The following is a 25,746-nucleotide window of genomic DNA, read 5'->3' as shown; positions in this document are numbered from 1 at the left end:
CTGAGAGCTTGCTGCAGAGGCCTCATGTGAAGGCGTGCATTGGGTATGATGTAGATGCACGAGGCCATCGATCCCAGGAGAGACGACACTTGCCTGGGTGTGGGACTGTGAGTGTCCAGCAGGAGACGACACTTCAGAAGCATGGATGACAACATCTCCTCCGAAGGACACACGCTTGCCTGCACGGAGTCCAGGGAAGGCCCCAGGTAGTGAATTCGTTGGGAAGGATTGAGTACTGACTTTTTGAAGTTGACCTGCAACCCCAATGAATTCATCAGGTTGAGACAGAACGATAGATGGTGCTGAAGCAGCGCCGGAGTGGAGCTTTTTAGAAGCCAATTGTCTAGTTAGGGATAGACGAAGATCTTCCGCCTGCGCAGAAAAGCAGCCACCACCGCCATGCACTTGGAGAATGTCCGTGGGGCGGATTTGAGGCCAAACGGAAGCACTCGATACTGGTAGTGATGACGTCCGATCTGAAACCTGAGAAACTTTCGATGCTTCACTGAGACAGGTATGTGAAAGAAAGCATCATGTAGGTCGATGGCACACATCCAGTCTCCCTGATGAAGATGCAGAAAGATCTGGTGCAGGGCTAGCATACAGAATTTTTCTTTTTTGATAAACCTGTTCAGTAGACGTAGGTCGAGAATAGGCCTGTATTCTTTGGCTACTCCTCGTTTTTGGACGAGAAAGTAGCGGGAGTATACTCCTTGATTTCTTCGCATGGGAGGGACCTCCTCTACAGCCTTCTTTCTAAGAAGGACAGTAACTTCGCCCTGCAGCAGTTGACTGTGGAATCGGGGAAGGTGCTTTAGTTGAGGAAAGACTTGCGGAGGAGGGGACTTGAACCTTAGTAACCATGCTGCACAATACTCAGCACCCATCTGTCCTTTGTTATGGATCTCCACTCTTCCAGATGATGAGATACACTCCCTCCCACCGGAGTGGCGAACAGTTGAGGAGGAAGCAACAGCTCAGGGCTTGGGAGGCTGCTTGGAGGCGGACTGCTGTTTGTTGTTGTTCCCTCTGCCTCTGCCAGGGCGTCTCTGCTGGAACTAGGATTTTTGCTGTGTTTGGGATGACCACTGAGGGGTTTGAACCCTCTGCTGGTCAGAATGTTTGTCCCCCTGACGAAAGTGCTTCTTAAAATCTTTACGCTTCTCCAAACCCACAGCTTTAACAGTGTCCATTTCCGATTTCATCTTAGTCATCTCGTCGTCAGCGTGAGACCCAAATAGAGATGTACCATTACAAGGAAGGTTCAATATCTTCTTTTGAGCATCTGGCTTGAGGCCTGCCAAGCCGAACGTCATGAGCAGATCCCATGGGAGTAGCCATGGGCCGCGAGGTCAGAAGCATCCGCCACAGCACTGATGACTTGGTTGGCTACGAGCCCTCCCTCCTGTAGGATCTCGGCAAAGTCCTGCCGGTCTTCCTTAGGAAGCTTCTCCGTGAAGTGAGTGAGGGAGTCCCAAAGCGACCTGTCGTACCCTCCGAGTAGAGCAGAGGCACTGTCCACCTTCATATATGAAACTGAAGTGTTGCATACTTTTCTCCCAAACAAATCCATTAGTTTACTATCCTTTTCCGGGGGTACCGAGGATGAGGTGGAAGCAGAATGGGATTTCATGGCAGCCGCCACGATGACCGAGTCAGCTGGTGGGTCCGACCTGAGGAATAAGGGGTCCTCTGCAGGAGCCTTATACTTCTTGGCGATTCTGGATGGTACAGAACCCACCGTCGCAGGTGTGAGGAAGGTAGACATCGCCGGTTCTATGAAGCCAGGCACCAGAGGCAGCAGAGGTCTGGGAGCTGTCCGGTGATGTAGGGTAGCAAAGATTATTGATGTGGGCACCACAGGGATATGCAGAGAGATATTAAGCTTCTTTGCCCCCCTACCCAGCACGTCGGTGAAGGTTGCGATATCATCTATAGGTGAGACTCGTGAAGGAGGCGTAGAAGAGAAGGTTGGAGAATAGTCCCGGACCGTAGATTTCGTAGAAGAGGACCAAGTCAGAGATCTTGTGCGTCCTCTTTTATGGGGCCTGTCGTGATGACGGCTGTGCCGACCAATGGATCTAGACCGATGTCTTGAAGGAGATCTTGGCCTGGGGGGAGATCTTGGCCTGGTAGGTGTTCCTGACCTTGCAGGAGATCGTGATCTGGCAGGAGATCTTGGCCTGGTTGAGGATCGTGGCCTCCGAGGCGGAGACTTAGATGGTCTGAACGGAGTGCTTGTCCTTGGACCAGAATGGTGAGAATGTGCGGGAGTAATCCGAGCCCGTACTACGGTGACCGCCCAATACAATCCCCTGAGGATGGCGAGGTGACACACAGCGTGATTTGTCTGCAGATCTGGGGGAAACTTCTGGAGACATCTCCACAATGTTCAACCCAGGAGATGAAGATCTGTCTCCTGATGATGCTCTGGACCCAGGTGACTCCACGATAACCGCGATCTCTTCTCTTGACGTCGAGAGCTTCGATGTCGATGACGTTTGTGTGACCATTGGCATCGAGCGAGGCCTCGATGCTCTCGCGTCGAACGTCCACGCCGTGATGACCTCAACTACGATCTTCGGCGTAGAGTTGGTGACCTCGACGTCGTTCTTCCTCGACGTCTGGTCGACGGCGAACCTTCATGCCGTCGTGTCGACGACGACCTTCTTCGATGTCGTGTCGACAGCGACCCTTCCTGGTGTCGCCTCGGCGTCGAATGATGGGATCTCGACGACCCTCTTGACGGCAGCACGCCAGCCGTCGGCAATCTGGAAGCCGTCATAACTCTCGATGATGACCCCCTCGAGGGTTGCGGAGAGTGTCTCGACGTCGAGGCGGAAGACTCGACGTCGACGGAGACTTGGACATGCCAGCAGCCACAGACTTCGGGCCCGAAGTGTGGCGTCTCAACGCCGACTTACTTGGATGCGGCAGAGACTCTCGACGTCGCAATGGTGTTCCAGAAGAGAGTCTGGGCGACTTCGACATCGACGGAGAATCTCGTCCTCCCTTCCTCTTCCTGGGGGCAGGAGAAGCGGAACGTCACTGTTTTTGGCCATGCTTGCTTGAAGACGACGTCCTGGGGCCTCCATGACCACCCACCTGATGACTTCTGTCTTTCTCCAATATAGCATGGAGTATGATACATTCTCTGTCACAAAGGGTCCATCTGGAGAACTTCTGACAATGGTGGCACTGTTGAGGATTGTGTGCAGGAAGGCACACAATACACACTGAGTGTGGGTCAGCCAGTGCCAAAGAAGGACACTTTCAGAATAAAGCAGGCATTCGGACATATAATTTTTGTGGAATTCCACAAAATCAAAAGCAGATGCCTTAATAAACCAGAAGATGTCGAATTTTCTGAAAAAATTCAGTCAAAAACTGAAGAGTTCAAGCTCCAGGGTCTTCTCAGAAGGAGCCGGAAAAAAGAACTGACCCAACTGCCACCTGTGGTGCATCATGGGAGCAGGGGGTCACCTTCAGGTCTTAAAGGCACGGTACCCCTACTCTAATGCCTTAAAGGCAAGGTGTCAGTCTTTCTTTGTTTATTTATACTCTACTGCAGCCTACTGGCAAATACCTGCAATTACAGGTTTTTCTATGGCAATAAAGCATTGTTGTATGCAAATGTTTACTGCTCTCTTTCTTCCTTAGGGGTTGGGAGAGTACAACTGTGTGTATGCTAATTCATGTAATTTTCAGCAGCTTTGTAAATGTTCTAGGCTGCAAATATATGTTTTCACATATGTATACATATATATATATATGTATTTTCTATATGCTCTGGGATCCGGCACATGGGCGGGGATTATTCATAGATTATGACTATTGATGAGTATCCCCTGGATGAGAAATAATGTTATAACCGTCCTGAAAGTGAAGGTACTGGATTTATAAGAGAATGAGAAGGGTACTTTAAAATGATTATTTAACAAGCATGTTGATGGGGGATTGGAAAGGAATGTGTCTGGATGAATAGTCTTCTAAAAGCACATGTAATACAGGGGACTGAGAAATGTATTTTTACAGGGGTTTCTCCTCCACTTATAAATGCAGAACTGAAGTTATCCAGTGGGATGTATAAGCAGATTAGCATGTTTTATATTTTACTGTGCATTCTGGGATTTATAGACTTGCATTGATTATTGGAAAGCAAAGCAAATAGAATGCAAGATTAAGCAGGACTGGGTGGACTACTCACAAATAACATTTACAAAACAGACCTCCATATAGAATACGTTGCAAAAAATAGCAGGATGTGCTTGCACACATATTTTACAGTGTGCCAAAAAAAAGGCCAGACGGTCATCAGCAACCACCCTGGAAGATTGCTGCTCCACCAGACCTGGGAGTGGGGGGTGGGTGCAAGTGAGAAGCACCGTTCCTGCTTTTGTTACAGGGGGCCGATATTGCAGCACTGCTGCAAAACTGGCCCCCAGTAACAAAACTGACCCCCACTAGTACAAAACCTGCCCACACCCCTCCAGCCCACAGGGGGAAACGCCCAGGCCTGCTATGGCCAGTCCGGTCATGCCAGCAAATTGTCTAAACCACAAAGAAAAAGTTGGCTGGAACCCGACATAGGAATAATGTTTAAAGATATCAACCAATCCATTTTCCCCATGTCAGCTCAGACTGGCTTGTATGACCAGGAATTCTGCCTCTGGTGAGCTAATGCTGACTGCTAGCCCCAGGCCACACCAGCAGTCAAACCTAATCAAGTGAGACCACATAGAAGGTCTAAAATGGTTGTGACCTATGTAATTAAGTAAAGGGCTTAAAATATGTGAACTAGAACCCTGTGCTTTACACAACAACAAACATACAGACATAAGCTTTAACAAGCCAGACCTATTGGCTTTGTGACTGCTTGTTAACAGTTTGATGCAAATGAGTAACAATAATGATTTTTTTTAAATAAATAATTAGAATTGGTCATTACAAATTGTACATATATGACCATCACTCTGTGCGCACTGGTGAGAGTAAAAGGATTGCGAGAAGCACAACCCACTAACTCACACGGCGCCACCGCGTGACACACAATATCGACTCTTTTCACACTGTCACCAAGTGAGGAGCCAATACCACAATGTGGCAGGCCATGCAAGTTGTAGACACCTGCAGAGTGTGTTTTTCCAACTCACTGAGTGGAGGCAAAGCACAGCTGATGACCACCGGTGTTTGCAACCTCCACAGGACATCAGCAAGCAGCCTTTGAAGCCTCTATTTTTTTGTAAGGGGATAAGAGTGTCTTTCGAGCAGTGAACGGCACAAAGCCCCACCCCAATGCATGGCCCCAACCCTCAGAAGCACTCTGTGGCTGGCGAGGTAATACGCTCAGGGCAGGGGCGGCTCTAGGCTCATGGCGGCCCTAGGCAGGGAGCGTAGGTAGGGGCCCCCGGAAGAGGGGGTCTGGGCGGGACGGAGCCCCTCAGAGATCGGGAGGTGTTTGGAAGTGGAACAGAGCCAGAGGCTGCCAGATCCCTGCCAGGGGCCGCCACGCAAAGATGTATCCATCCTCAGAGGATTATTATATTAAGGATATATGTTGGCCTGGTGGCCCCTGGGGTTTGGTGGCCCTGTGCAGGTGCACAGCTTGCACATGCCTAAGGCCGCCCCTGCTCAGGGCCCGGTCCCTTCCCTAGACCCTGTTCCCTCTGAGTTTTGTCATCTCACAGGGTGAGTTTTTGGAAGGTTGAAGGGCCAGTGAGCATATACTGATTGCGTTTTGTTTTGTATTGTTTACAAGACCATGGTCTAAATAAACAAGTTTTTCTCTCTCTCCCTCTCAGAACATATACTCTGAAAACTGTTATCGCCCACTGATTCACACTGACCTCCGCTCCAGAACTCTCAATCGTGCCCCATTATGAACAACCTCCTACAACCAGAACTAATCGGAACAGCTAACTCCGCTCGCATGTACCATACATGCCATACAAGCATTGGCCTCAGCCTTTTAGAGCCAAGACCTCTTAGCTTTGGCTGTGCTTAGTAAAGTGAATTTCAGTTACAATACAAAACTGCACTAAAGCAAATATAGTTTACTAAAGTTAACAAAAATCAAAGTCTTACATGAAACATGCAATCCATGTACAGTAACATACTGCTAAAACCATTGGCAAAGCCAATATACCAAAGATGAGACCTTCTGGCTATGTCAATGCTTAATCTAGTGTGTACCATTATTTGGCAGACTCACTGAGTGTACAATGATAAAAGAGGGAAGATCTGAGGCAGGGCTGGCTTTAGCGCTGGTGGTGCCTGGTGCGACAATCTTTTTTTGCACCCCCCTCATTACCTCCTCCTCATATTCCCTCGCTACCACCTGACAAGAGGGCCCCTCATCTCTCCAAAGCCCCTCTCTCACATACATTTGTTGTTTTAAAGCGCTGGTACACGTTGGCTTTACAAATTGACTCAGCTCTCCACATTAAATATAGATCTGTTCTTTGCAGCAGGCATATTAACCCCCTAAGCTACTTTCTGGTGAGTCAAAAGTGCCAATAGATAAAACTCTGATCTCCCTTTCACTACCAAGAACATTAATTATTAGGGTTATCTTGACATTTTTATTACTGCCTGAAAGCTGTATGCACAAGGAACTCTGCAGCAGGTGTTTTTTAATTGTAGGTTATTGCTAAATACAGTACCCCCCCCCCCCCCCTCTGAGGTCAGTGCATTCTCCCCGCACCCCAAGTCAACGCCCTGTGCGGCTGCCCTGATCTAAGGATGTGGGGGCAAGTCAAAATATTGAAAGCTGCCTGGAAGGCTGGAGAGCCGTGTGCAATTATATGAACATCCAGCCGGAGACATTGATATGTGCCTCGCGGTAAGGTGACAAGACATCCCTGATTTCCTCAGACAGTCCTGGATTTTCATGATCTGTCCTGGCATCATGATAGCTTAATTACAACTTAAAAATGCCCCGGTTTTCCTTTTATTTAAACTGAAACATATCCCAGTTTTGAGGGGAAGGTCGGGTGAACCCGCACATTAGAGTCCAGGCTCTTATTTCCTCTTCTGTCATATTACCGCTGGGCCAGGAGTTCATTGTTTAACAGGTGTTTGCAAGATTCCCCTGCTGTTCTGCAGCACCTCAGTCAAGCAGCACAGCAGGATGTAAAGAGGGGAAAATTAGCATCTAAGGAGAACCTCAGCTGAGGCCCAATTCATGATCCTTCAGCTTAGCTTCATCACAGCTTGTGGAAGAAGAGGGTTGTGTAATGAAAACATTTGCCTGCACTATTTTCGTTTGACATGTAAGAGAAATGAGCGCACCTTTAGCGCATTGTCACTAGTTCCATATAGTAAGAAAGGCAGTTTTTCGCCGATCCTTGCATCTCGCATGCATATATCAACTCTTATAAATTTCTGGTTTTATACTTAGCTTTCTGGAACTTTTGGGTCTGTTATTAAAAATTCAAAACGGCAAGTCCCAGAATGCAAATAAATCTAGACTGCGTGACTCGAGTTACTCACGGAGTGATTTACATTGTTCTGCAATATCTTTATTTGATTAGGAAAAGCTTCCAGAAATGGAGCAACGGGTGCATCATCTCAAAAGCGATGCTTTGTTTTTTAGGTCTCAGCCTGCGATGGCTGCGCTTGCGGAGTCTCGCTGGCGAGATTTAATGAGATAGAGAGAATATCACTAGCGAGGTTAGGTCCCACCCCTCTTCTCCATTGGCTGGCCTCCTAAACGGTGGCCAGCCATTGGAGAAGAGGTCCTAGTGACATTCTTTCTCTTTAAGCCCGGTCCTTTTCAGATTGGGTTCCTTGACTTACTGCTGAAGTAAAAGGTTTCTTATCTTCTTTATGGGTCCAGATGGCCCCATAAAGAAGATAAGGAACTTTTTACCCCAGCAGGAAGTTGAGGCGCCCAGTCTGAAATGGACGGGCCTTGGAGACAAAAGGCTGTGTTATGGCAGCGCTTGTTCTGTCTCCTCCTGGTACGTCCAGCAGCTCAGCTCTGGTGGTGGGAAAGGGGCGAAGCGGGACAAATAGAGTTGGGACACGGGCACTACGTGCACTCCATCCTAGGCACCAGTGCTTATTGAATTTCACTCTAGCGTAGTTACTCTCCTCTGCTACCCCAGAGGCATCTGCCTCACTCTGGGAGCGGTGTTCAGCTTCTCTGCCGTGGGTCCTCTTGTCTCCAGTCAGCTTCCAAGCTGTCCATCCATCTCTCTCTCCTGTTACTCTGCAGTTGCCTCCCCGCCCCCTCTCTCTTGGCAGGGCGAGCGCTCCTCTTCCTCCCCAGTGCTCTCAAGCCCGCCCGACCATCGGACGCTGCCGCCATTTATCGATCACCAACTCCTTTCGCAATGCGGAGCAATGCTCTGTCCAGCACCCTCGGCGCATCCCGGGCTGAGCCCGGGGCTCGAGGCAGCGAACTTCCATCCCCAGACAGAAGTGTATTCATGCAAAGCTCCTGGGCATGGAACAGCTTTGTACAGAATAAACGATAAAGCCTCTTTCCCTATCCCCACCGACACCCAAGTTAAACATTAATGCACACAAAGCCCGGCGTTTTGTGGATCGACTTAGAGCAACAACAAAAAAAGAGTAAAATAAACTGGAAACAGCCATTTTCTTCAATTCAGTTGCTCATCGCAATTGCCTCTGCTTTCAAATATTTATGCAAATATATTTTAAATGCAAATGTTGTCAGTGGAGGCCCGGCCGCCAGCATGAAAAACATGGCAGCACGTTTTGACGAGTGAGCTCGTCGAGGTGTGTCATTGCATGTCGCCGGGGCTCCCTTCGAACTGTTTACAATAAGTAGTGGCCTTGAGAAAGCTCGAGCCAATCAAATGTGTTGGAATCAGAATTGCACGGATGTTCGTGTTAATCCAGTTTCAACAGCTCCTCAAATGTTTATTTGGAACTCTAGGCTCCAAGGTTTATCATCTTTGTCCACTGATTGAGTCTGTTTCTTTTTAGGTCTGATGTTAGGCAACCTTTTAGATTTTGCAAATATGTATATATGATATACTTATTTTTAGGACTTTTCAGCCAGCCGTCTACATCCATTGATATGCTATCCACCGGGATCTCGTCTAATAGTGCAAGCAGATTTTGTAATTTGTGTTTTAATGCAAATAAAAAGCACACTCCGACAGCGGCAGAATTTATCGCTGCCCGACATGGCTTGTGAGCAGGGATTCCAAGTCGCCAGTAATTTTATCTGGATGCACTCCTGCTCGTCACTGCCACAACAATTATATTTTGCAACATGTATGTTGGAGAGGTAGCAGTGATTTTTTCAAAGTAAAATGCTCGTCCCACTTATTTCATGCAGTAGGCAATGAAAGCCTTTGCATTTTCAACCCGTAAGTCAAGAAAGTCCAGGGTGCTGCAAAATGATACGCCTTTGCGGTTTTCTTTTTTCTGAAAAAGCGGCCACTGTTGATTTCTATTCCTTTACCAATATATGTAGCGTCTTTGACCCATGCGTATGCCAAGTTTTATCATTGCATAAAACTGCCTTTTACCATTAAGCGTCTCTAATTAATTGCATGTGGTATACAGATTTTACTAGTGTGCATGTGCTGTATTTAACCTTCTAGTGTACTGCACTTTTGTGTGTATACCACATTCGCTTGTACACATTTTGCTGGTAGGAATTATATATATATATACACATATACACTCGCCACGATCTCACTCAAAGGCCAGAAGCACCCACCTCACATTATCCCTCCATCAAGAGTGGTTACTTACCTGTGGACAGCAGCCCCCCTTTCACCACAAAAGCAGTTACTGTGGTCCTGGATCACATGAAAAGCCATGTCAGACCCCACAGCCCTGCTAGGACACAAGAACAATCTTTTCAAACCTTGCAAAGCCCATAGACTCCAACAGCATTCGCCCAAAGCTCACAGCATCCTGTCAGACCACAAGAGGGGTCACGTGATATGCACTGCCTCCTTCAACCAGTGTATGCGCTTCAAACATCGCTGTTAACCAATTTTCCCTTTGCCAATGTATGTTGATTTTTGTAAAACTTTATTGTTTAGGACTAACAGTTACCTTAACCCCTTTCCATGGCGCCCCACTGAGAACAAATGCTCTTTTCATCCGGTTATAGCAGTTGTGCTATGCTAAATGAGAAGAGTTAATATAACACCCAGGATAATGTGATGCATGGCTAAATACTATAAAGTTTCCTAAAGGCGAGACTGTTGCATTGCAAATGCTTGTTTCTCAAATGCAGTCGGTGTCGCAGGTTTGTGGGATGTGCCAGTGTCGTCGCTCTATGGCACTAAGTGCCGTCAATATATTCAAGGCGACCAGAGGTCCTAAATTTTCTAGGACAGCGAGCCTGCTTTTCCACCATCTTTTCTGTAAATGTAGCCCATGTACCGGTTTTCAGAGGGTGTCGACTAAACACAGAGCGAGGAAAATTGTTATGAGTTTCAGTGCGGAATAAGTTATCAGCCCTTATCATGGAGGTGGGGTTGGTTGAGTTAAGGGGTCGTATTTGTTCGTCAGATTCAGCATAGGGCACTATATGGCTGGTAGCAGGATTCAGCCCAGCGAGAGTGAGGGTGACACAAGGAAGATATTTACAGTCCAGCCAAGTATCACGCATCATGCGTTAGACTAACGCATTACAGTGTGGTACTCCACATTACCGCACTTGAATGCATGGTCACGCATATGCATATCTCTGACCACTCTTACCCAGTCCAAAGATCAGGGCTTGATCCATCACCGTTTTTTAGCTCACTGCACCATCCCAGCTCAATTCAGACACTCTGTTCATCACCACCCTCTTTTCTGAATGGTAACTGTTAAGTGTGGCAGGGCTGCAGTGCACAGCCCCATAGTGTGCGCCCGCTGCTCCAGGTTTGGGCTCACTGCACCATCCCAGCTCAGAACTTGGCTATATGCAAATTAGTCTGACCCTGGCCCAGTGCATCATGGGAACAGGGCAGACCAAACTACCAAGCCAATTCTTATACTGGGAAGGAAACAAGCTACCGGGGACCGGTTTCTGGCATTTCAGCCGTCTTCGGCCCGGCTTGCTTGAATCCTGATGGTGCAATGAGCTAGGGACTCACATCTGAGTATACCCTTCCACGCTTATGGTGGACAAAAATGATTCAGAAAAGGGGGTGGTGATGAACAGAGTGTCTGAATTAAGCAGACCACTCTTACCCAGTCCAAAGATCAGGGATTTATCCATCACCGTTTTTTAGCTCACTGCACCATCCCAGCTCAGAACTTGTCTATATGCAAATTAGTCTGACCCTGGCCCAGTGCATCATGGGAACAGGGCAGACCAAAATACCAAGCCAAATCTTATACTGGGAAGGAAACAAGCTACCGGGGACCGGTTTCTGGCATTTCAGCAGTCTTCGGCCGGGCTTGCTTGAATCCTGATGGTGCAATGAGCTAGGGACTCACATCTGAGTATACCCTTCCACGCTTATGGTGGACAAAAATGATTCAGAAAAGGGGGTGGTGATGAACAGAGTGTCTGAATTAAGCAGACCACTCTTTCCCAGTCCAAAGATCAGGGCTTGATCCATCACCGTTTTTTAGCTCACTGCACCATCCCAGCTCAGAACTTGGCTATATGCAAATTAGTCTGACCCTGGCCCAGTGCATCATGGGAACAGGGCAGACCTAACTACCAAGCCAATTTTTATACTGGGAAGGAAACAAGCTACCGGGGACCGGTTTCTGGCATTTCAGCCGTCTTCGGCCCGGCTTGCTTGAATCCTGATGGTGCAATGAGCTAGGGACTCACATCTGAGTATACCCTTCCACGCTTATGGTGGACAAAAATGATTCAGAAAAGGGGGTGGTGATGAACAGAGTGTCTGAATTAAGCAGACCACTCTTACCCAGTCCAAAGATCAGGGCTTGATCCATCACCGTTTTTTAGCTCACTGCACCATCCCAGCTTAATTCAGACACTCTGTTCATCACCACCCCCTTTTCTGAATCGTAACTGTTAAGTGTGGCAGGGCTGCAGTGCACAGCCCCATAGTGTGCGCCCGCTGCTCCAGGTATGGGCTAAGGCTGCAGCTGCTGGCAGGCTCACAATCTCACAATCCCTGCTTAGTACTACATTTGTATCATTCTTGTGATGCCCTGCGGGGCGGCGCCTGACATCATCGGAGCTCAAAGGTTGTATCAAGGCTGGCGCTGCGAGGGACGTCATATCCTGCTGCGGGCGCAAGGAGTTTCAACTATCATAGAACTGAAGGTGGCTTGCAGCTACTGGTATGGGGCGGTGGTGCATATTTAGTCCTGGCTGTTAATTACTCCCTCCGCCGAATGCAGTTGGAGAGGCGTCAGTGATGACCAGGGTTGCAGTTATAGCCAGGACATTCTGTCACCGGACGACCCCGCTCAGCACTCTCTCTCAACAGCCTGGATGGACAACTTTCACTGGAGGCGGGCCAGGGTGGCAGATCCGAATTGTCGCGGGCCTTGGTGGCTCAAGGCCTGAGCCTGCTTTGCACACACTGAGTGTGAATGGCCTTCAATTAATGGAGCGCCACCGTCCTCCGACCCAAGTAAGTACCAGACCGCATTTTAAAATGACACAAATGCAAATGGCTGCCTGCGCGCAATCAGGCAGCACGCTGTGCCTCTCGGTGTTCGTTCCTCTTAGCCTGGGTGACAGTGAGTTGCTAAGAAATAGGCCGTTCGGTTTACAGACTAACGATAAAGGTGATTTATACTTTGGCATTCGAGTCCCCAATAATAATACCTTCTCTTTTTTATCTACTACTTCATGCCTCCGTGAGCCTCAATTCTGAGGAGGAAAGTACGTAAGGGAGGCCTGACCGGGTGATGTTTGCGAGCGCCTTCACTCACTGAGCCATTTTACCACGCTGAAACAGGTTCGCCCGAGTATACAGATCCTGATTTACAAACAAGATGACTAAGTTGCAGCTTGAAGGTACAGATGCAGCTGGTGGGGAAAGTGTGGGAAGGCGTAATCATCACCCCAGGTCTTACAAGGGTGAGGGGCAAAAAGGGCAAGTTGGAGAAAAGAAGGTTTTTGTTTAACTGAGAGAAGATAGCATTTCTATACTAATTGTTTTTTGTGATAAGTTGTAGCTTAGAGAGCAGCAAGCTACAACTTATCACAAAACAGCGTATTATTAATCACATAGGCGAAACCAGTGTATTACTAATGCTTGTTAGGATTTGGATGCACACTTGTTTTTGATAAATTGATTGTTTGTCACACTAATTTATTTGCTGCACACTTGTAGCTGGTTCATCCGTCATGATGTCAAACACCAGATGCGAATGGTTAGGAGTATGATTTTGTGCAGGACTGAGAGGTGGCGCTACTAGTCAATTCAGACACTCTGTTCATCACCACCCCCTTTTCTGAATCATTTTGTGATTGGTCTTGCAAGGTTGGCACACTCATCCATCCTGCAGTGTCCTTAGTTCCCAGGTGCTATGTAGCAGTTTAGGATCTTTTAACAGTTTTTCGTTGATCAAATGAGTGTAATTTCTAATATTTATATGTTTCCCCCTTCCTCATTGCTTGATTTTGATCTCGAGAAAGTGTCACTCATAGTCGTTGAATGTCACTCATAATTACACTGAAATTATGGTAATGTCACATATAAGCAATCTGAAACCTTGGCAGCAATGTATTTATTACAGCCTCTGTACACTGACTGCAGAGAAGCTGCCATGCAAACGACGCAGGGAAAGGTACAAAGTGAGTTGGCATCCTGGATAGGGTCGAGTTTTGTATACTGGAAGTAAAGTCGTTCTTTGCACCTTGAAAGCATGCAGCAGGCACACCTGTGATCATTTTGTGCTGGTCATTTCCGAATTCCCTGCCTGAACAATGGTGTACGGTAGGGTTTCTGTAAAGTCACAAACGGCTTTTCGGTCTGGGTTAAAGGCTAGTGAGGGTGCTGCATTTTTACGAGTCCTAAAATAAATACTTCTTTCAAAACAATGTATGAGACCTCTCCTGCAAACCAGGATTTCTTTATATCTTCTAATAGGCTAAATCAATGCAAAAATGTAGTCTACCACTAGATGTCAGACTTGTCTATCTAATTCACCCATCCTTCCGCACTGAAGGTTGACAGACTTCAAAACAAAAGTAAGAAATCGTCAGCCTCCTCTGTTGATTACGGCGGTGACGGCGCCAATGCAGCAGGCCTCTGCCACAGGTAGACCGGGTAAACGTGAGCCATCTGGGCAAAGCGCAAAAAACGCGTACGATTTAACAAAACAACCATAACAATAATCAAGCAACATCCAAATGTGCAAATGAAAACTGTGAAAAAACACTTTTGTTTAGATACGTTGATTGAAATTAAATGTTTATAAGAGCTTTGGTAGAAAGCACACAGGAAGCTTTGTGCTGACCTACCCTGACTTAAAGGATGCTCATCAGAGTAAAATGCGCCGTTCTTTCCATCTCCCTCGAGGGCGGAGACCACCATAAATACATCTTAAGGTGCAGCACCAGAGGCGAAATAAAGTTCATTTGTCAATATTAAAATGCGATGCACCTGCTTATCAGCACAAGTAGGCCAGGCTCTTCCTGTATCTAGAAATGAGCTACTGCTCGCAAGTACTAGACTCGTGAAGTGGTCAAAAACTATTAATTTAAATCGCTAAGTACTCAAGAAAAGCTGTTTACCCATTCCCGACAGCGCAGTGAGATGCCTCGCTGCGTCGCGTTATAGTTTCATAAATATGCCCCTTAGTTTATAGCTCTCATACTTAGAGAAACTCAACAGACATCAGATGCCAACCAGTTGCTTGAGCCGGCCCCACTAATCTCCTGGGGCTAATTCTTTTTTTTTAATGACATTTTTTTATTGAAACCTCAACGATCTGCGTATACAATTAGATAATAATGATGTCAATCCCTTACAGTCATCGGTAAACATTTCCCACATGGACACAGCATGTATATGACTTCGGTAGTATCACATGTCCTCGTCCGAGTCTTGACCCAACTCCGGAGGTGTACAGATGTTCCCTCTATATACGTTCCATTTGCCCCACACCCTTCCCCATTTCTTTGGGCATTTCCTGTTTATAAATGTGGCCTTCTCCGCTATCATAGCGATATCCATAACTCTACACCAGTTCATTACAGTCGGTATACTTCCTAAGCCCGATTTATGCGCGGTGTTTCGTTTGGCTATCATCATGCCCGTCGTTGCCCATTGACGTTCAGCGTGGTTACGGTCTGTTGGGCCCCCGATGTTGAGGAGGCAGCATTTAGGCTCAGTCTGGACATGTTTCTCGGTGACCTCCGTGATGGTTCTCATCACTGCTTCCCAGTATGGTGTAAGCTTTGTGCATTCCCACAGGGTGTGATAAAAAGTACATATGGCGCCACAGAGGCGCAAGCAGCAAGGATCAGGAGTTCTTCCCATCTTGTGCAGTGTTACCTGTGTATTGTAGGTCCTGTGTAATATTTTAAACTGTACCAATCGCAGTCTAGAGGAGATTGTCACCTCTTTAGGCGATGCTATCGCCTCTCGTCGGTCAGGGTCATCCATGTCCCCAGCCGCTAGTCAGCGGTTGGGGACATGGCAGTCAGAGCTTCCTAAGTCGGTTAAGTGGGTCTGTCCGGTTAGTAATGATTTTTATATCTGGGGCTAATTCTTGGGCGCCCTTTAAGCAGTATGCTATCATTTAGCTCATCTGCTAGACTGCTGAAAGAGACAGGCCATATGCAAACTAGACTATGACGTTGCTTGATTGCCCATAATGCAGGAATGTGGCCTGGCAGTGGGGGCCACATTTCTTTTTGGAATAAAGTTGACTGCAGTGGCGGCTGGTGACATTTGAAAGTGGTGTGGCGTAAATACTGCACTGTGGCGAGCGCAGCGCAGCGAGTGAGGCCGAACCACCTATGGGGGGGTTGGGGCTTCTCCCACGAGAACATTTTGAAAAAAGTGGGCAAATGGTGCATTCTCAAGCACATTTGAGAAAGAGGTGGCTTGGCGAATACATCTCTGGGAGTAGCCAGACAAGTCTCTTTACACTTGCACAGATACATCTCTCTCCCTGCATTCATATAGGCACAGTCACCTGCACTCATAGACCCATCACTCACCCTTCCCTGACACATCAGTAAGCCAGCATTCACCCATCCACATCACTCACCCTGGCCTCACACAGGCACCCTGCTTACCCTGCACTCACACGGACATCACTAACCCTGGACTCACACAGGCAAACTGCTCACCCTGCACTCACACAGACATCACTCACCCTGGCCTCACACAGGCACCCTGCTCACCTTGCACTCACATGGACATCACTACCCCTGGACTCACACAGGCAAACTGCTCACCCTGCACTCACACAGACATCACTCACCCTGGACTCACACAGGCACACTGCTCACCCTGCACTCTCACAGACATCACTCACCCTGGACTCACACATACATCACTCACCCTGGACTTACACAGGCACACTGCTCAACCTGCACTCTCACAGACATCACTCACCCTGGACTCACACAGGCACACTGCTCAACCTGCACTCTCACAGACATCACTCACCCTGGACTCACACAGGCACACTGCTCAACCTGCACTCTCACAGACATCACTCACCCTGGACTTACACAGGCACACTGCTCAACCTGCACTCTCACAGACATCACTCACCCTGGACTTACACAGGCACACTGCTCAACCTGCACTCTCACAGACATCACTCACCCTGGACTCACACAGGCACACTGCTCAATCTGCACTCTCACAGACATCACTCACCCTGGACTCACACAGGCACACTGCTCAACCTGCACTCTCACAGACATCACTCACCCTGGACTCACACAGGCACACTGCTCAACCTGCACTCTCACAGACATCACTCACCCTGGACTTACACAGGCACACTGCTCAACCTGCACTCTCACAGACATCACTCACCCTGGACTTACACAGGCACACTGCTCAACCTGCACTCTCACAGACATCACTCACCCTGGACTCACACAGGCACACTGCTCAACCTGCACTCTCACAGACATCACTCACCCTGGACTCACACAGGCACACTGCTCAACCTGCACTTTCACAGACAACATTCACCCTAGACTCACACAGGCACACTGCTCAAACTGCACTCACACAGACATCACTCACCCAGGCTAATTCTAAAATGTGGGAACTCATTTTAGAGATGTTTATAAATAGTCACAAATTAGCATTTCCGTTTTCCCTTATGGACTTTGTACAATTTCTGTGGAAAAATATGCCCTGTGGCGAAGACTCAAAGCACAGGAATGTCAAATTTGCTGCCTTGTACTGTCAAGCCACCTGCTAGTCGAGTGGTGTTTCTTTAAACAAATGTGTAAGTAAGGATACATTAGAATTGCTTGAGATTAGGCTGCATTTCAATAAACTGATGCGATAATGCGGTGTCCCATAAAGCAAGTAAAAGATTCGTAATTGAGTGCTATGCTGCGACATGGATGGATGGTGACACTTCACAAAATTATAAAAAACAAAAGCTTAAGCTATAAAACTTCGACACAGGCACAGCAATACTATAATTATTAAAACATATAATATTAATGTCGTACTTCCCTCTAGGGTTAAGGGCTGCTGTTGTAAATATCCCACTAAGAGAATCGGGGGGAGGGGACAAAAACAAATGAAAGAGTCATTTCCCCCATTTCATATAGTCTCTCTGTATAAATAATTATTGCGTGCTACACCATGAATCGGAAACTCTCGAGTATGTGATCTAGGACTGTGTCTGTTAGTAGAGTGCAAAATGGCATACGGGTTGTTTTTATTTGCACACTATTCACACCTCTCGAGCAAGCAAACGCTTGCAGGCAAGGTGGCGCTTGAGGATGGGGGCGTACCACTGCTGGGCATCAGAGCACCAATGCATACCTCCAATAAGCCATGCTACAATGACAGACACCTTTTGAGCAAGGGACATATATATACCCCAGCCCCTCTGTAAATGTGCCTTCGTTTTCACGTGGAGGAGCCGTCATGTTTATATACCTACTCGTGCTTAAACATGAGCATCTTTTGAAACAGTTCTGAATTCTGAAAAAGGTAGAACTGTACACCCCAGTCCAGATGCAGAAATAAACTGATGGAAGTGAGGTTTCTGCCTGAACTGTGTAAGTCAGGCCTTCAGGGCCACATTACGTGAAGTTTGGATTCGAAACAGCCGAAGAAGCCGCAGATTACAGAGTGTTTCGCAAGACAGAAAACAAAATTAGGACTTCCATTAGATCTCTGATGCAGTAGCAGGGCTACTTTTTTTTGTTTACAAATCACTCCACCTTCTTCTGCCACAGGCTAACACACCTTCACCTTAAAACAATACAAACATTCCATGATTCAAAGTTTTTCTTTCTAAAAAAACACTCTATATTTATTAAGCGTCTACTGACTCTGGATATTTTTATAAAACTCAATTGTATTAATGTATTTACTTTCAAATGGATACTCACCTTGAACACGTCCTTTCCCCACTCCAGTCACAACATTTATTGACAGTCGGGAGCCGGAGGTCACAGTTTTGTCTGGAGCACCGGTGATTATGTGCTGCTGCTACACCTGTGAGTGCTGGGGCAAGCTGGGAGCGTCTCCGAGAAAGTGAAGGAGGGTGGGGTGGAATAGTCAGGAGCCTAGCGGCCCACGATGGTGAGGACTGAAGAATGGCTACAGGCACGCAGACTGGAATACCAGAGGCCTGCCATGTGAGAGAGTGCGCGCAGGCCACCAAACACATTGCAGCATGTCTCCGTCTAATGAGGGGGCTTTCTCCCTTCTCCCTCCACCCGCTCCACTTGCATGCCCTCGACACTGCAGCAAATCACGTCTTCGGTGCCGAGCGGACTACACCACAATACTTCAAGGCACTCAGAGTGAGAGATGACAGAGCTCTGGGACAAGTAATGGGCAGAACCCAATGAACACTGCGAAGTGACCTGGGTGACACAGGAGTTTGAGCTCAGTTACACTGCACCACTTCAGGCAACAAGACAATCTGCAAGACAGAAGACCACGTCATCGGGGTGAAGACAATCTGCGTGTGGCCCTGCACAGGAGGATAAGTGCGAAGGTAGTCCGATTTAACTGGGGGAACACCGACAGCTCGCATGGGGTATTGGAGTGCCTGCAGGCAGGCGTTGATGAAATAACCCAGCAAAAAAAAACACCCCAGAAGACCCACCTGAACATTACTTTTACCCACTGTACACCATGATGGGAGGAAAAGGTGTACGTTACGAGAGATGTTCCTACGTAAAAGTAAGGGTAAGGGAGGGATGTAATTAGTAAATGCTCACAGAGTGACTCACAGTATCCGGCTACCGGCTTTGATGTCCCCAGTTTCTTCAGCCCGTCCAAAGGCAGCAGGTCGGCTGGGTCATTGTAATTGTGCATGAACTGCACCAACTTCTTTATCCTCCTCCTCTGTTGCTACTTGCTCCCTGATCTCGGCCTCCTTCCTCTCCGAGTCCGACAGCATGCCCGGCTGCCCGAGTGGAACATCTGGGTGGCGGACCCCAGGGGGGCATACACTTACAGCGCGCCGCTCTCTCATCCATTGTCTAAGCTTTCCTTAACAGCTCATGCGACCCGCCCGCATTATAAAGCAGGAGACTAGGTCGGAATCGGATCTCACCCAGCTGGCAGCTCTAGCGGTACGTACTACTCAGAGAGTTTAGGCGGGGCCGCGGGAGTACAGTTTGGCTTTGTTTTTTTTTTTTTTGTTAACTTCAGTGCCACATCGGGGCTTGCCGTGCCCTGTCGCTCATCCTGGTGGTGGCATCCTCAGACTGTTCTGGTGGTCTTGCAGGGCAGCTTTCATGAGCTGCTCACTGACTGACACTCGCAGGCGCAGCAATCTTCCGGGCATCGCTGACGCTGTGGGACACCCAGCGCTGGAGATGCGGCCGCAGCGCTCCTCGTGCCTGTGGTGGGCCTAGTTTAAATTCTAGGGCTCGCGCGCGGCGGTAACTCAGCCAATCCTGGCGCAGCATAACATCACCACTGCGCCAGGATTGGTTAACGTGCAGGGCTTATACTGCCCATAATGAGACCCGGCTCCCCCGGGTCTCTGCCTGTGTTCCTGCTAGAGGAGGAGGAGGAGGGAAGGGGCTACTGCGTGTGTGCGCATGCGTGGGCAAGTCAAAAAAAATGACTTGTCCTAAATGCGCACACACTGCTGCTCTCCCTGACACGCTGCTATCTGCCAGCCTGCCACTCACTGCCACAGGCCCGCCCCCACCCTTCCGCCACGCGATGAGGTCACTACAGTTAGTGACTCACACTCCGGAAATAAATCATTATGACTGTCGGCGCTGGCCGCGCTGCGCTCGTAGTTCAAATTTTTGGTATGCCCTGCGCAGTGTCAGTGACGTGACGGTCGTCCATGGGCCATGGCTAGTGGGGCAACGCCCCAACGCCCCCAATGGACGAACCGCCACTGGTTGACTGATATGTCTAAAACTGGCCCCTCCAGTAGCAATCCAGGTAATGCACAGTTGATGAACTGCTGTCTCGATAGCCAAAAGTTAATGGCCTATTATTTAAGAAGGAATGCATTACTTACCTGTCACTGCAGTTATCCAGTATTGGTATCTTTCATAGATTCACATGCCTTAATCATTCCCCGTCGTCGGGATGGGAGTCCTCAGTACATAAATAAAGTAATGTTTCATTAGACATATAGAGTAATAGGCCAAAGGCCTCACATTCGTAACATATCCATGTCCTTTTATAAAAAGGACCAAACTTTGGAGTAGAGACAATCAGCTATCACCACCCTCTGGAACCTTCCTGGAAGGAGCTCTAGTCCTTCAGAATTTCGTAAGCACAGTGCTAAGTAGGTGTATTACTGAGGGAACTAAGGTGAGCCCTTCCAGGGGAGGTGGGTGGGTTGCATGTGAATCTATGAAAGATACCAATACTGGATAACTGCAGTTACAGGTAAGTAACGCATTCCTTATCCAGTATTAGGGTATCTTTCATAGATTCACATGCCTGAATCAGAGTAGTAAGCAATGATAAGCACATTTCGGATGGTACAGTATCACACATTCACCAGATAATGACATATCAATGTGAAACATAGAAAGTACCAAAATGCAATGAAAGAGAATAGTAAGGAACACAATAGAGAAATGTGCGTATAGAAGAAAGGATGGTGGGACGAAGAGAAAGGCTCACCTCTAATGAAATAGATGATGGAGCACTGCTTGTCCCACTGCTGCAGCCTTCATGAGTTCTGTATCCAAGCAGTAATGCTTGTTAAATGTATGCAGCGTCTTCCATGTTGCCGCTCTGCAGATGTCTGTAATGGGCACTCCTGCAAAGAGCACCATGGAGGTAGAAATCGCCCTAGTTGAAAGGGCTCGGGCCTTGGAACGCAGGGGTTGCCCTGCTTGCTGGTGACAGAAAGTTATAGCTGCAGAGATCCACAGAGAGATACTTTGCTTGGTGAGTGGAAGACCTTTCCTAGGTCGACAGCCACAAAGAGTTGGTTGGATTTGCGAAATGTCTTTTTCCTGTCAATGTAAAATTTAAGGCAGTGTTTACCTATGAAATTGCCTATCTTTGAACTCCAATAAAAAAAATGATGACACAAGATCCAGAGAATGTAGAGTACTTTCTGCTGCCGTTTGAGGATTTGGAAAAAAAGATCGTAAGACTATAGGCTCATTGAGATGAAAGTCTGACGGGACCTTAGGCACAAATTTAGGATTTGTTCGAAGTATAACCCGGTCGTGTTTAAACTGAAGGAAAGGGTCTTGAATTGAAAAAGCATAAAGCTCACTTACTCGCTTTGCCGAGGTAAGGGCTAGAAGGAGAGATACTTAAGATCAGGTCTGTGTATCGGCTCAAAAGGGTGTTTCATAAGCTGAGCAAGAACTGTGTTGAGTTGCCAAGTGGGAGGTAAAGACTTTACAGGAGGGAATGTCCTGAATAGGGATTTGAGAAACTGTTTAATCTACCTGTTAGACCAAAGAGAAGGGCCTGCATAGGATCTTCTGAAACGGGATATTGCTGCCAGGTGAACCTTACTGGAAGGGTGAGCAAGACCTGAATTCTCCAGATGGAGAAGGTAAGGCAATATTTGTTCTGGAGAAGATGAAAGAGGGTTATCTTCTTTGACTTGCACCAGATGCAGAACTTCTTCCATTTTAAGGAATATGTTTTGTTAGTACTGTTGGCTCGAGCCCAAGCCAGAACTGTCCTGCAGTCCGGAGGAATGTCTATGCCACGGAATTCTCTGATCTCAGGAGCCAAGCCGATAATTTGAGTGATGCTGGATCCGGATGTTGGACGTGTTGCTAGTTCATAGTGAGAAGAGAGGGAAACAGTTTCAATGGGATCGGCGGTTCCAGGGAGAGAAGATGAAGGTCCGTGAACCAGTGTTGGCGCGACCATGCTGGAGCTATCAAGATGAGCATGCAAGGTTTCGCTTTTAACTTCCTGAGGACCCTGGGAATCAGGGGAATCGGTGGAAAAGCGTATGCAAAGACGTTAAACCATGCGATCGAAAAGGCATTCCCTAGAGATCCCTTCTGGGAACGCCAGCTTGCGAAGTGTTGGCATTTGGCGTTCTTCTTGGTGGCGAAAAGGTCTAAATGAGGGGTGCCCCATTGAGAGAAAATTCGGTTGAGAGTCCGTTGATTCAATTCCCATTCGTGGCACATTGTTTGTTGCCTGCTTAGTGAGTCGGCGAGAACGTTGTCCGTTCCTGGGACATACTCTGCCGGAAGGGAAATGTTGTGATGAAGCAACAAGTTCCAGATTTTTTGTGATTCTTGAGAGAGTGTCAGAGAACGAGTACCTCCCTGCTTGTTTAGCGCTAGGGAATTCTTGATCCTGGGAAAAAATGCCAGAAGAGCTAGATAGACAGCTCGCAGCTCAAAGAGATTTATGTGAAGCCTCCGTTCGGAAAGGGACCACTTTCTGCTGATCTGGAGTTCCTGGAGGAAAGCTCCCCAACCTTCCAGGGCCGCATCCGTTGTGATGGGATGTGGAGAAACTGGAAGCAAGAAAGGCAAGCCTTGAGAAAGGTTTTGAGGGCGAGTCCACCACTGAAGAGCCTTGACCATTTGAGGGGTCACCCGGATGACATAGTTGAACGACCCTTCGCATTGAACCCATTGAGCCGATAGCGCTTCTTGAAGAGGGCGTATGTGGAGAAGACAGTGCGGAATCAGTAGAATGCAGGAAGACATCATTCCGAGAAGGGACTTGAAAAGGCGCACTGTGAGAGACTTTTTGGATCTTATTTGATTTGCCAAGCAAATAAGTCTGTTTTGTCGCTCTTGTGATGGAAAAGCTTTCTTTTGGGTCGTGTCGAGAGTGGCACCCAGGAAAGTTATATGCTGGGAAGGCTGGAGGACGGACTTGTCCTGATTGAGAGTGAGTCCCAAGCGATTGGAAAGCTGTAGACAGGCGCCAGAGGACCTGGTCGCGCCTTCTAGAGAGGGTGCTTTGACGAGCCAGTCATCCAGATATGGAAAGACCTGATGGTGTTGTTGCCTGAGATATGCGGCCACCTGAGAAAGGCATTACGTAAAAATGCATGGTGCCGGCTTGAGTCCGAAAGGCAGGACATAAAATTGGTAATGCCTGCCCGCCACTGCGAATCTCAGAAACTTTTTGTGATTCCGGTGGATAGGGATGTGAAAATAGGCATCTTGAAGATGTAAAGACACCATGTAGTTGTTGCGTTGAGAAGTTGCAGCACTTCTTGGATGGTAACCATGCGAAACGACTGCTTCTTTAAGAATTTGTTGAGACTTCTCAAGTTTAGGATTGTCCTCCATTTTTTCTTCTTTTTGCGGACCAGGAAGAAACGGGAGTAAAACCCCTTCCCCCTTTGACGAAGAGAAACCCTTTCTATAGCTCCCTTCTGGAGCATAAATGAAAGCTCCAGGAGTAGAAGACGTAGGTTTTTGTGAAGCATAGGCCTGGGAGGGGTTTGAGGAGGGATTTGGATGAACTCTAGCGCGTGGCCAACTTGGACAAGTTGAAGAACCCAATGGTCTGTGGTTATCTTTTCCCAATTGTGTAGGACATGGGAAATTCTTCCTCCAACTCCGGAGGGCGGAGAGGAAGTGGAGACCGGTGGTAGTGAGGAGTCATTGTCGCAGAGCGGCATCTTTCTGTCGGCCTCCTTTTCCCCGAAAGGGGGGCTTAGTGTAAGACGATTGTTGTTGTTGACGCTGCTGGTACTGTGGCCGATTCTGCTGATTGGAAGAGTAGGAAGATCGGTAGTGCTGGTAGTCACCTCTAGTAGAAGACTGTCCCCTTCCTCTTGAGCCACGAAAAGGAGGGTTTTTGAATTGAATGGTACCCAAAACCCTAGCCGTATCGGTATCCTTTTTTATGCCCTGAAGAGCTTCATCGATATGTGTGCCGAAGAGTAGCTGACCATCGTAGGGCATGTCCAGAACTTTTGTTTGTACTTCCGGTCGGAATGACGTCGCCTTTAGCCAACCTTGGCGTCATAGCGCCGGCCAGTTGGCGAAATCCAGTAGATGCGATATCCATCGCACAATCGATAATTTCAGACGCCGAACGTTCACCCTCCCACAAGTTTTTCTTTGCTTCTTCCTTCGAATCGTCTGGCAAGCCCCCGAGATTTGGGGCAATGTCCACCCACATCTGTCTGTTACAGCGTCCTAACTGTGCCAAGGAATTGGATGCACACACTGTTAATGCTGACATGGACGAGAAACTTTTCCCAATATTATCAAGCCGTCTACCATCCTTGTCTGGAGGAGCAGCCAGCGGAGCGGAAGGATTTTTAGATATCCGCTGATCGGCTTGTGTGATGACTGAGTCGGGTTTGGGGTGTCTGGTCAAGCAGACTGGGGAGGTGCCTGGAGCCCTGCATTTTTTGTCCAGCCGAGGTAGCACCGGGGGTAGCGAAGAAGGGTTGTGCACATAATCTTTACACTCCGATTCCATATATAGTCAATAATGGGTATAGATCTGACAGATTTTTTAAAAGGTTCCTTAAAATCATAAAGGAAGCAATCCTGTTATTGTGAAGGCATAGGGATTTGGAAGCGCTGGGCCGCTCTTTCCAGGATGTTATGGAAACCCCCAATATCCTCAGGAGGCGAGTCAGCTTGAGTAGGCACCGGGGATGCTGAACAGGGGATTACATAGTCATCCCAATCATCATGTGTCGACTGGGAATCGTGAAGTTCCCCTTACTCATGTGGGTCCTCCTCCTCATCATCCGTGGAAGGCGGAGGCAGTGATGCGGTAGGCTCAGGCTGTGAAATCAGGGGTGAAGGCCGTGGTCTTGATGGTGGAGAGACTACTGGAGGAGGAGGAGACGTAGCCGAAGTTGGGACCCTCTCCTTGTAGTCAGTGATAGAAATTGGAGATAGGAAACCAGGGACGCTGGTAGACAAACCATGGAAGGTGGAGGTGGATGGCATTCTTCAGGATAATCCACCTGGTCCTCCGGTTCTTGGTTTTCATAGTCCGAGCTGTCGTGATACTTGACGTGAAGTTCAGATGGGCTTGTCGCAGTTCTGAACATACTGCCATCGTCAGAATCTTCCTCCTCCAAGAGGTGTGATGGAGGCAATGGTTGGACCCTACTAGGAGAAGTCAGGGCCGGTGTCAGCGTGCGTTTTGTAATCTTTAGGTGGATATACGCACTGTGTAGTTTAGGTTCTATAGATGTAGGCGTTGACGCGCTCGTCGGTGATCGTAGTGTCGACGTTGGTTTTGACAT

The 25,746-nt window shown here is 47.9% G+C and overlaps 1 protein-coding gene and 1 pseudogene across 1 annotated transcript in view; both read right to left on the bottom strand.

The window, feature by feature from the left end:
* Positions 1–25,746, bottom strand: part of LOC147729873 (ras GTPase-activating protein 4-like) — a 625,955-nt gene that overhangs the window by 227,706 nt on the left and 372,503 nt on the right. The gene's annotated exons all lie outside the window — the stretch shown is intronic.
* LOC147729874 (uncharacterized) lies at positions 978–25,746 on the bottom strand (annotated as a pseudogene).

The sequence above is a fragment of the Lissotriton vulgaris genome, chromosome 2_1 (genome assembly GCF_964263255.1).
Source record: "Lissotriton vulgaris chromosome 2_1, aLisVul1.2, whole genome shotgun sequence".
Lineage (NCBI taxonomy): Eukaryota > Metazoa > Chordata > Amphibia > Caudata > Salamandridae > Lissotriton > Lissotriton vulgaris.
The sequence above is the reverse complement of the archived record's forward strand: the minus strand, read 5'-3'. Positions and strand labels throughout refer to the sequence as shown.